This window comes from Spinacia oleracea, chromosome 2, assembly GCF_020520425.1.
Source record: "Spinacia oleracea cultivar Varoflay chromosome 2, BTI_SOV_V1, whole genome shotgun sequence".
Classification (NCBI taxonomy): Eukaryota; Viridiplantae; Streptophyta; class Magnoliopsida; order Caryophyllales; family Amaranthaceae; genus Spinacia; species Spinacia oleracea.
In genome coordinates, this window is record NC_079488.1 from 23,293,242 (window position 1) to 23,305,929 (window position 12,688).

Sequence of the window (12,688 nt, forward strand, 5' to 3'; positions counted from 1 at the left end):
TATTCTAACAGGATTCGAAATCCTTTCCAAGGATCTATAAATATATTCCTAGGGTCATAAATTTATACACGAGTTTTTTAACGAGTATTCATACAATAAAAGCTGTGATTTTTGAGCAGAAAAATCAATCACATTACTTGCCCATTTAGCCGAAAATAATAGTACCTTAAGGGCGATTCTAGTTGGTCAATCTTAAGGCAGATCCGGACGTGCTGTGGACTATCTACGGAGGGACGACACTTGGAGTCCTAAAGACTTGTTCTTGTTCGGTACGGGCGCAGCTAGGGAGGGCACGCTACAAAGTGTATGCATCTGAATTATGCTAACTGATTATGTGTAAATAATATGTTTCCTGTCATTAAGGTTTTTCCGCATGATTTATGTTTTTCATATGTATCATAACCTAACAATGGTATCACGAGCCTATTATTATTTGCATAATCTATAAATTGCTTAACATGGTTAAATTTTACAAATTTGCAAATAATTAAAAGGGGTGATTAATTTTCGTAATTGTTAATTAATTGCAAATTGCGTTTATTTAATTATATGTACGCAGTTTTTCGGCAATTTATTCGTTACTCATCCAAATCGAGTGATTTTTGTGTCAATTCCGCAGGTAAAAGGCATTCTAAAAGTTTGACAAAAAGAAACTATTTTTCGGCCGAACCCAGAATTCCCAAATTCGAAGCCTAACTATGAATTTTCGGAGGTTTTAGTTTTTCGAAAGCAAAAGTTTGTAAATTTAAGATGTTAAATAGAATATTTGCGATTCTTGTTGATAAATCTTGAATTTTTGATTGACCTACTGTATATGTTTAACCATTTTGAATGCCTATACTTGTTAAATATACAACCTAATTTGTAATTCTGATTAATTTGTTGAAATTCGAATAATTTAGAATTGATTTCATTTTCATAATTAATTAATGATTTAATTAGGTATCCATGATTAAAAACCACCATAAAAATGGTTAATTTATGATAAATTTTAAATTTTTATGACCTATATTTGGATCCATGTTAATCGGAAATTAATTGATTAATAAATTTTCGATTTTTCTCCCTAAAATTATGAAATTAATATGACTTATTAATTTGTCATTAATTTTGAATTAAAAATTTTAACTTTTTTAAGAAATACGCTCATGAATGTTGCACGCACGAAGCAATGGAAGCTACGTGTTACCCTTAAGGGGTGTTGTATAGTACGGGCACACGACGACGAGCAAGGGAGCTCGTCGCCCGTGCGGTACGAATGCAGCGAGCAACAAGCTAGGCGGCACGCAAGGCTCGAAGCCTAGGCATGCATGCTGGGCGATGGGCTAGGGCAATGGGCAAGCACATGCGACGAGCAAGATGTGTGTGGGCAGCGATGTGCTGCGCCACGACGCACCAGGCCCGCCGAGAGATAGGCAGCCACGACACAGCACGAAGCTGCGCGCAGCGTAGCCAGCAAGGCTGCGTGTGTGCATGGCAGAGGGGAAGTGTGCGTGTGGCTGTGCAAGCCGTGTGCAACGATCAATGGCACGGGGCATGGGGCCTCGTAGCTCGATGGGGCTTAGGCGCAAGCCCAAGTGCCTCGTCTTGCGACAATTGATGCGTTTCGTTTTAATTTTAAATTTTCAGTTCGGAAATAATTTTAATTAATTTTAAAATTAATGATTTAATTTGTTTTCTCGGATTTTAATTTTGAATATTAAAATTATTATAAATTTTAATTTATACTAATTATTTTACTAAAATTAAAAACCTTGAATTAATTTAAATTCATTTAATTCAACTGAAAATAAATTTAAATAAATGGATTCGATTATAATTTTATATGAGCTTTAAATTTTAATTAAACTTGTATGTTTCCGGTTAGACTAGAAATACATTTTTATGTTTAAAATTAGTAAAGCATATAAAGTTATTGGTTTAAGTGGGAGGATTTTAGTCATAAAATCTTGATTAGGTCTACAATCCTTTAAGATTAAAACAACTTGATTAGAATTAATAAGGACTGAATAATTGGTAGATTATTGGTGCCCTTGATTAATTGCTGCAAATATTTATGTGATGCATAACAATGTGTTTTACTAACCAGCTATGTGGGCCATTCATGGTAATGAATGGGTGAATGGTATATATTGTATATGTACTGTTTTGCAGGTTATGAAGTGACTAGTATGGCCCTTATAGGATAGAACATATGGTCTGCGTACCATTAATTTGAATGTAATTGGTCTAATGCACCAAAGTTTGTTTTTCAATTCAAATATGGTTTGCGTACCATCAAATAGTTGTAATTAGTTTAATTATAGCTTATCCTATTTGAAGAAAATGGAGCCTCCCATGGTGAAATTCAAGACGGAGTTTCCAATCCATTTTCAAGATGGACTTTGAAGTTGAAGCTTCAAGATGAAGTTGGGCCATACTAGATCACATTTATCTTATGCATGCTTTAAGTTATTTATTGATTTTAAATATGTCTTAAATATGCATGAGATTGTGGCTTGATTATGTTGCATGATTAAGGATTTTAGTTCACTTAAAATCTAACCAACATAGTAAGAGCCTTAAGTTCCAAACTTAAAAAAAATTGAGTTAAAAGGTGCCATGCCAAATAACACTTACTTGGATAACCTTTACATTAATCTTAGTAATAGTTTTCCGCCATAGCGAGGTGTTACTTATTGATTCTATAGGGGTAAGGTACACAAATAATTGTGAGTACATGTTAGTTTTGGTGAAACTCAACGATATAAGTAAGGAGTCCTTTTATGTCGTGGCAAATTCGATAGGTTTAACTAACAAGTTCTTAGACGTACCTATCAACCAAGAGTAGTTTCTAGACTATTAGCAAAAGGATTTTGCTTACCTAAAATATTTTAGAATTGAGTCAAAATAAATAATGTGCTTAATTCTTCAATGGTTTTTGGGTCTTGGAATCATTTTATTCACACCTGCCGAAACAATAAATTCGAATAAAATGCTAATAACTTGTTTAAATTGCATGAATGCTTTAATTTTCAAGTTATTACTCATGATAAATGTTTAGACTTTGCATGCTTCAATGTATGTTTTAATTATTGTTTATAATTAAATATCTTGCACTGCAGTAAATCCTTTTAGAAAGGTAACAGTAAATTTCCTTGATTGGTAGTGAATCCAAGAACGATTCACGGAAATGAGAGAAAGTGATAAATTTAAAATGTACGTTTCTTATAGCGACTTTTATGGTTGTTTTCGAATATGAAAGTCGAATGGCAAAACAATTGGTGCTTGTGAATTCAAAATACAATGTAGTTTTGAGATCATAAAGCATTGAGTTTAAACGCTCAGCCTTACCAATGGTTAACAACCTAATATCTTTGTCCATTTAATTCTCGAATGAGTTTAGTCCTTAGACATTCGAATAGATCGATGCTTAGAGAACTTTAGAAGCTTCTGGTAAGATCATCTAGTTGAAACAGAATATTCAACATAAATAAAATGGTAAGAACTTTGTTGAATAACATTGGAAATGTCTAACAAAGAATAAAAGTCAACACTAGAGAATTCAATTCTTAAGACTATAAGAAAGGGTACAAGAAATAGGAAAACAAAGGAACAAATGAAAGGAATTTAAAATTCCGTTTCTACCTATAAATTTATGTTTAAAGAGAAGTGACCTAGCAATCAAACTTCCTTAGTATCATATACCGCTTGAGGTTCTTACTTCGATAATAACTCAAACAATGGAAGCTAGGCTACACTAATGGCCTACAAGTGGGAAATGAAGCATGGCAATGGTACATTAGTTGTAGGGTCATCTAGATTGTTTTAAGTCCTTTCAAAGGCTGGAACTTAATGGCTATTTTGTTCCACAATCAGCATACCTAAATTTCTGTTTTCAAACACAGAAAGACTCACATTCAGAAGAACAAAAACAATGTTTGTTTGTTTATTTGAATGAAATGGTCATTTACGGGTTGAGTCAATATGCTTGATTAAAAACAAACAACTCTTTAACAATAAAACTCTACTAGGTTCAAATCAACCCCTTGATTTGAGTTCCACTAATCTTTGGCATTGTTGCTTAGACCATATCAACAAGTTAACATTCAAAATCTCTATTCACATGGACTTTTGAAAGTTGATTGATTTCTAGATCAATTTAAGACAAGCTAGTCTTACTTGTTGAAAGTAACAAAAGATATGAACTATTGTTAGAACGCCTAGACGATAGAGTTCAAAGCTAAAGAAAGAGATTTTATGACTTTATTATTTCACCTAGATTTGAGTGAATATTGGTTTATTTACTCAAAGTGATATAAATTTGAATCTGTTTGGCTAGTTCAAAGATTCAGAAGTATAAATCCCACTTGGCAAGAAATCATAAAGATCTAGGTTAGATCATGTTGATGATTACTTAAGTCAAGAATGATCATCAATGATTGTGTGTAGTAAATTCACAATCTAGCTCCATAAGATATGGCATATCTAAGTTGGAATGATCAAAGTCAATTAGTACTTGATTCAATCAATGATGAATCATAAAGACTTTTCCTATAATTTCTAAAACAAAATTCTCAACTACCACCAAACTAAACCAAATTCGTCAAACCAGTTGAAAAGTAATTTCAGAATATCTTTTCAATAATATATATCTAAAGAGTTGCTAGACTCAGTGGGAGCTTAGTGTTTGTTATTCAACAAACTAAGGCCCAAGTATAGATATATGTTTCATTGTGATTTATTCAAATGAGACGCAGGGGTATTGTTTATACCACGAATTTTTGAGAACATAATGGTTGTTTGCTCGAAATAATGTCCTTTTGGAGATTCGTTTCCAAAATGACAAGTGGGAGAAAATTGACCTCGAAAGTCTTCGAGGCGATCAACAAACATAAATGGACATTCCGGAGGCTTTTCGAAGTTCTTTAGAAAATCCGAACACGTATTCTTTAAGGACTTTAGAAGTGGCTTTAAAGATTAGACATCTCTTAGAAGACTTTACAAGAACTTCAAGGAGAACAGAATATTCAAAGGACTTTCAAGTGGTATTGTTTGATGTTCTATACCCAAGTAGGCATAGAGTTCAAGTCACTGAAACTATGCGATTCTTCTATTAGATAGTGAAGAAACATGGAGTTTAGGTCACTGAAGCTATGCGATTCTTCTATTAGATAGTGAAGAAACCTACAACTTGCAGTCAAACTATTATCATGTAGATTAATGAGTTTGTGACCTGTAAGAAAGCTATGACGAAACCCAGATTCCCTAAAATGGTTAGATGCCATATATAGACTCAAATGTTTTAAATGGTTAGAGGCCATAAAACATACTCAATGTTCTGATGACAAAATTGAAATTTTGTTGATTTACAAGAATAGTTTACACCTATTGGTTGCAAATCGGTTTTAAGGATAAAAACCATCAAACATGGAAATGTGTTCACAACACAAAGCTAGATTAGTTGATAAAGGTTACAAGCAAATTCATGGCATGGATTATGTTGAAACCTCATGCATAATCGTAATGCTCAAGTCTATAATTCAAGCAATGATTGCATATTGGTACATATGGCAATTGGATGACAAAACATCTTCCTCAGTCAAATGTTGGAAGAAACTATGTACATGGTATGTCATAGGATTTGTGGATCCAAATAAACACTTGAAAAGGAAAGCTAGCTTATGAAATCTAAGTACAGATTTAAGCAAGCAATTGGGAATTGGAACTGTATTTTTAGTGAAGCTAATAAGTATTTTAGTTTCATAAAATGTACATGATTCAATAGATGTATAAGAAGTTTAGTGGGAGTACATAAAACGTAATTGGTCTTATGTGTGTCATACACATATCTCTCTATTGTGAAATAACATTCAAATGCTAATGACTTAGATTTGAAAATTATTCATCAATGACGGACCAAGGCGAAACTTAGTGCATACTGGGTATTAAGATCCATTCACAAAGATCTTATAATATTGTTCTGGATTAAGTAATGGCATTTACTGAATCAAACACGAAAGACTCCATTGGAGATATTCGACCCATATGAATAAATCTAAGTAAAAGATGTTTGAACTATGTATAAGCATTTACTAAGTTAAACATCAAAGGATCTAAGTAAGATTCTTAACCTATATTATATGTCAAAGAATTTAGCTGGATTTAGTATCTACTGAAACTAGATGAGCTAAAGCTACATGAATAGAATTCAATTGGGAAATATTCTGCAAAAGAATTTATCATGTATGATATAATATGAGGATAGCCAAAACCGTATCGTATGACTTTAGGCATGACGAACATATACCAATCTCTATTGATCTAAGTGAAGATCAACTAGATTGAGATCAAGAAAAACTTATGGTACTTGAAAAGGTACATAGGAACAGTTCTTGACTCAAGGAAATAAAGATATGCTAAATATTGATTCTACACGCATAAACACTGGAAAATGATCAAGAAAGATCCCTTTGGAGTTAATCATTGGCAAGGACGAGCTATAGAGCATCGTGTTTTGAAATGGCAACATGGATTGGAGACCATGAGTTGTTGCGTGGGAAATTAAATATTAATTTCTATGTTCTAAGATACAGCTGAAAAGTCTTCCACATATCCGTGAACTGCTTGGATAGGCAAATCCAAACAAAGCATCACTAGCAACCTATACAGTTGAAGTAAAAGTACTTATTTCCTGAGAAGCAATAAAACAGGGTTGTTTATGTTAAAGAGTTCTTCACTGAACTTGGGTAGATCACATGTCTGCTGGCTTGATGGTTCTTCATTGAAAAATTCGTAGAACCACTATTGTAGCAAGAAAGACTAGATCACAAAATAAACAAACTCAAAAGATCTTATCATCTATCTCGAAGAACATTCGATGAAAAGGATATTAAGATTGGGAAAGCATGATAACTAAACCTATGCAACAAGTGAGAAGCAACACTCACATTGTAGCACTGGAAATCAAGCATAGCTTTGAATTCCATGAACTGTTTTAAAGATGGGTTTGAGGCCCATAATAATAATAATAATAATTTAAGAATGGAGGCCAATAACAAAAGATTTTCATTGACTTAAAGAGTAACATTACAATATATATTAGTGCACATATAGGACACATGCATTACAAAATAGTTGTTCACTAATTAATTTAGTGTTTTTAATGACAAAAGTACATAAATTAAAATCCATAGAAACAAATTCAACGTTACTAGAAATCCCAAAATGGCCTAAACCAAACAAGAGCCTCGACCGTCTCATTGTTAGATCTACATTTGTTCTCCATTTAGCTCACCATGCTCCTGCAAGTTTAAATCACGAATGGGCACAAATTAAAGATGGGTGTACAAGTTTAAATCCAAAAGGTGTTGAATGCGGGGCAATTAGAAGATCAAAGATGAATAACAATTCTCAAAAAATGGAGCAAGATTGTAATAATAAGAGTGAAGCTGACAGAAAGCAAAGAAATATTTTTCCTGTTAATTAGTCAACAACCAAAAAAAACAGAAAGCAAAGAAAGAAAAGCAGAAAACATAGCAAGAATGTTTGACTTCTGATAAACAAAACTTCAAGCCTTACAAAATGCAGCCCAAAACACTTATGTCCAAAGTAGTAAAAAGACAGAAAACATAACCTGTGATGGGAAGTATACAAATAAAAATAAAGTAGTAAAAAAAGTTCATAGTTGTGAGGGAAGTAATGAGGAGGCTAGGGGGGTGATGGTGAAGGAATTCGTAAGGGAAAGTAAAAATTACAAAGAGCTACATATGAAGGAATATCCATGTCATAGGATTGAGTTTCCCTCTAGTGTGAGGATTCCAAATACTATGCTTTGCCCAGAGTGTCGTCGTCACATGCACAGGTACAACTCTTTTCTCTGCTGCCATGAAGATTACACTGCTGCAGCTAAGATTTCACCCGCAGTTGCCGCTGCTGCAACTGCTGCTGCTTAATATGAAGCCTAACTCACACTTTAAATCACTCACGCTGATTTCATTTTACTACCAACATATATTATTAGAATAAGGACCCAAAAGGAGAGGTAGCGAGGTACCTCATTTGCAATCTGTCTTTTGGTTTTTTTTTTTTTTTTTTTTTGAGGGACTGTATTTTGGTATCTTGCTGTTGCAAGGATATTCAATCTTCTAGTTTTATTTTCCTGTATATTCACTGCAGTTATTGTGTTTAAGGTTGAACTATTTCTCTAATATGCAAGGTAAGGAGTTCAATCAACTATATAGATCCCAGCGTCTCATTTCTTTTGAAGACCATGTTTCACTAGATGGGCAGATCCTAGTACTACCTGATCAAGAATGTTTTGAGCAAGAATTTTGACTTCTGTCCTCATTCCTGTTTGGACATCAGTTGAAACAAGTTCCAACATAGTTTAGCCGATAGAAAACTAATACTATCTGTGTGCATTGTACCATCAGTTGAAACAAGTTCCATCATTCACCAAATCTACCTGTGTGCAAGTCGTATTTACAGTAACAGAGCAAGTTCAAAGCCGCAAAAATCTTGCTATAGAAAAACTCTTCCTAATACTTCGAGTTACCTACTGTTTCTTCACCAACTAACCCCACATTCTACCAAATTGACCTAAAAGCTCTCCTCGACATGCTGAAAAAGGCAAACACAATCACCACCGATACAAACTTCTAAAGGTCTCTCCCATATTATAATTCAATGACATGCTGAATACCCTATGTTGCCACTCCCTAGGAAAAAAGAATCTACCAACACACAATGCCTCCATCTCCTAAACTGATACTACAGCATGCAATACATCTCATAGTAAACACTGCTATATACAGTCTGTAATTTCTCTTCTAAATCAAGAAGTGCTAAATAATGAGACAATGCAACATAATATAGTGCCAAAACAAATATTTTACCTGGTTTAATTGTCCTACTTGTCCCACCAGACTGCCCATTTTGCTCACTGACACGCGGCGCACTGGGAGCATCCTTTGGAGTCGATGGAGTCACAAAATCAGGAATAACTATATTTATCTAGGGATTAGCTTCTTGAAGTTGAGATACAATCATAGACACAACGTGGGGTGCAAGTTGATGCACCAACTCTGTTTTCATACTCTGCAAGAACTCTTACGGAATCAAGAATCCTGATTTTTTTTCCCATTTTCTTCAAGTCACTCTTTGTCACACCTTTTCCGTAAAGTGGTACGCGGCTTTTTCTTTTTCTTTTGGGACCTTGTATCACTTCAGAGATAAGGTCTTCAGAATTGCTCCCTCCTTCTCCGTCTTGGGTGGACTCTAAAGCATCTATTTTTTCCTATTTATGGAACTTTAAGTCATTCTCTTACTATATTATCAAAACTATGCAAATATGTTAAAATGCAACTTGTTAACTTACAATATTCTCTTCGATTTTCTCAGGGTTGGTAAGGTATGTTCTCCCTGGAACTCTTTTCCTTGATTCTTTGTAGACCTGTTAAAGATCAGGTATACAACAGTTAGCATCCATGTCAAGTTTTTTTTGGCAAATAAAGTACTTTTACCTAAAGGAATAAGCAGTTACTACAAAGCAGTTACCTTATCAGATATCAGATATTATCACTGTATTTAGTTGATAGTTTTCTTTCTGAAATTTAAAATAAGATTATTGTGCAGAGTTTCAAGCTCCAAAATTCACAAAAGGGTACATTACCACAAGATAGAACGCGAGCTGAGTGTTGCCACCAAAGTGCACCAAAAACAGAAAGTACGCAAACTAACATACAAATGCAGTAGAATACAAATGCCACACATGCTCTTGCGTGAAAGGGCAGTAAGAATCGAAAGTGCTCATAGGAGATAAACAAAATTTAAGCGAGAATCAGCAAGCAGAAAGATTGTCTAACTTAAAACAGAAATCACTGAATCAACAGTAATGGAAAATATATATTATTAAGGCCCATCAACAGGCATACCACCTGATGTGGCCTAAAGAGCGCCACCTGGCTGTACCATAAAAGCGACAGCCCAGAAAGAAGGCCCAAAGGCCCATCAACAGGCATACCACGAATTGTCTCATAAACGCGCATACACACGCAGGACCAAGACCCATCAGGAGGTCATGAGACCCATTTGCTCAAGAAGAGCCTGTCCCGCTATTCTCTAAGAAGCCCAAACGCTTAAGAGGCCCACCAGGTCTGAAATAAGTCCCCAATATAGCAGGACACGTGTCCTGCTCTTGCCAAACATCCAATCATGCAGCTATGAGGGACCAATTCCCAAGAAACCCTAGCACTATAAATAGTGCAGATCCCTAGGTAAAAAGGCATTCAATTCATTCCCACCAACCTAAAACTATCTTTGCTCTGCCTTCTCTCTACAAATTACTTCTCTCTCTAGCTTATACTTACTTAAGCATCGGAGGGAATATTCCTACGGGAATATTCTTGTTTTGCAGGTTGCCAGAGGTTCGTGCCAGCTCATACTTGATACCTCCGAGGAACGCATGACACGTCATCACCGTAAAAGATCCCACAACACCACCTGCAATACCACCTCATTTGTTGATTTCATTCTAATACAAGTATAACTATGATATTTTCATATTGGGAAAATAAATAGTAAAAGTTTGAAAAAAGATAAAAACATGCTTGTAAACAGAGAGAGAGAGAGAGAGTACAATTTGGTTGAGTATCTGCAGAACAACAATGCAGGTATCTGAAAAAAGGGGACAGAAAATGGTCTCTAGTTTTCATCATAACTTAGGCTTTTTGGACAACCCGATGACTTAGTATAGCTGTATGGAGAAATGGAGAAATGAATCATGATTAGCACAAAGATCTATTAAAACATTGACTTAGTGCCATTTGATAAGCTTATTCAGACTAAACAATAAGTGGTTGAGAGCCTAAAATTGAGATGTTGACCGTAAGAGGTGAAGTGAACATCAACACAAAGATCTATTAAAACATTTTAGGTCGTTGGTAAAAAGGAAAATTATACTGAAGCAGTTCCTGAAACTGAACAAAGAGGTGGTTGTGCTTGCTGATAAGCAGAATCAAGAAGCCACAACTGCCTGCAAAATTCATCATTCTTTTTGACAAACCACAACCTTTTATCTGCTAATCACTTTTCTGAAATGGCTCCTAATTATCATACTGAACAGCCTCATATTTTGGACATCGAAGATTCGTCATTGCATACTTGACCTCAATAGGTTAGTGTCAATCGGTGACCTCAACAGGTCTGTTTGTCTACAGATTCTATGTAGCCTTTGTCGTTCAGGATTTGAGCTACCACTATGATCCGAGCAATGACACTGGTGGAGCATTTGTGCCGGCTCAGATACTTTATGATGCATTTTATGGAATATATCAGAATGGTACTGTCTGGATCAATTATTTTGCTTATCGTCATTTGGGGATCAATTTTCTTTGCCGGGCTTTCTATCACTAACTACTAAAGTGCAGCGAGAGTTGTAAGTAAAACAATCCCTACTTGAGATACATTCATGAAAATGCTGAAATTTAATGAGATACATTCATGAAAATGCTAAAAGAAGACTTTTCTTTTTTCTGTTAATATTCATAGTGAAGTTATATGTTTCAATGGTACGAGATAGGCTGCGTTACCCCCCTTCTTTTCTCATGCCTTGTCCACGATTTCCGTCCATTTTCTTCAGAGTTTGACCAAGTACATTGTATAAAATTTTCATATTTTCTTGATCATCAGAGTCATTAATTTTTAGTGTTACAAAGCCCAGTTTTATTCAGCTACAACGATCACCACATTCACATAGCAGCAACATTCTGACCCTGCAAGGCTGTTCTGCAAAACCCCTAATTAATCTATCTCATAACTAGGATTCGATGTTTTAATCAATTTTGACCATCCTCAATAATCTCATCGAACACAGTCAATTTTGCACTCATTCAAAACAAAATCGAAGAAAATAGCTAATATTGCAACAATGATCTACCACAACACAAACCAAACGTCCAAATTTCAACCTCACAAATGATTCACATCTATCAAACATAATGCTTGTAAAGAACGCGACGAACCCCATACAAACATCGATAACATACCAGAATAACAGCAGATTGTGAACAGATTACATACCTCCTCTTAACTTGTTCGAATTATTATGCGAAACCCCAATTCAATCCTCCTGCTCGATGAATAGCAAGCAAGCAACGTGAGAGAATGTCGCAGCCAAGAAATTCGATTAATCTGGAGCCTAATTGCGAATTCCAGACAAAATCGCTAGAATTTGCCCCAAATTTTTGATGAAACCCTAAAAATCGATCCTATTTTCTGTCAGTCTCTCTCCTAGAAAATTGGTGATTTGCGTGTTTGCGTGGTTTGCCTTTGTGTTTTAATTTAGTTTTCTTTTTTTTTTTACCGAAAATTTAAGTGTGCGGCCAGGTTTTGAAATTTTAGGGAAATAATGGGAGGGAATAAGCAAAAATGGTAGGCGCGAAAATAAAGTAAATGGGAGGGAATAAAGTAAATTGACACATCCGTCGCATTAGCATAATATTCCGTTGCATTTGACCCTCTATTGCAACGGTTTTAGACATACCGTCGCATTAGCCCAAATTTCTGAAATGTTATACAACATACCGTTGCATTAGCCTTCTCTATTGCAACGGTTCTCCGTAAGGTGTCGCATTAGCCTTTTCTTGACCGTTGCATCTGATAAAAAATGTAGTAGTTGCACGTTGCTGAGACATAAGTACTATATAAA

At 35.0% G+C, this 12,688-nt stretch overlaps 1 long non-coding RNA gene across 2 annotated transcripts; it reads right to left on the reverse strand.

Moving 5' to 3' along the window:
- Positions 1-7,024: 7,024 nt before the first annotated feature.
- Positions 7,025-12,397, reverse strand: LOC110800259 (uncharacterized). 2 transcript variants are annotated; one of them, XR_008927571.1, is made up of 6 exons: positions 12,061-12,397; positions 10,619-10,735; positions 10,350-10,482; positions 9,359-9,433; positions 8,877-9,277; positions 7,025-7,283 (listed from the first exon to the last, which is right to left on the reverse strand). It is a non-coding gene; the product is annotated as an uncharacterized lncRNA (long non-coding RNA). The 2 variants fall into 2 exon arrangements; XR_008927570.1 differs by lacking the exon at positions 10,619-10,735 and having other exon boundaries at positions 12,061-12,381.
- Between the last annotated feature and the right edge of the window lie 291 nt (positions 12,398-12,688).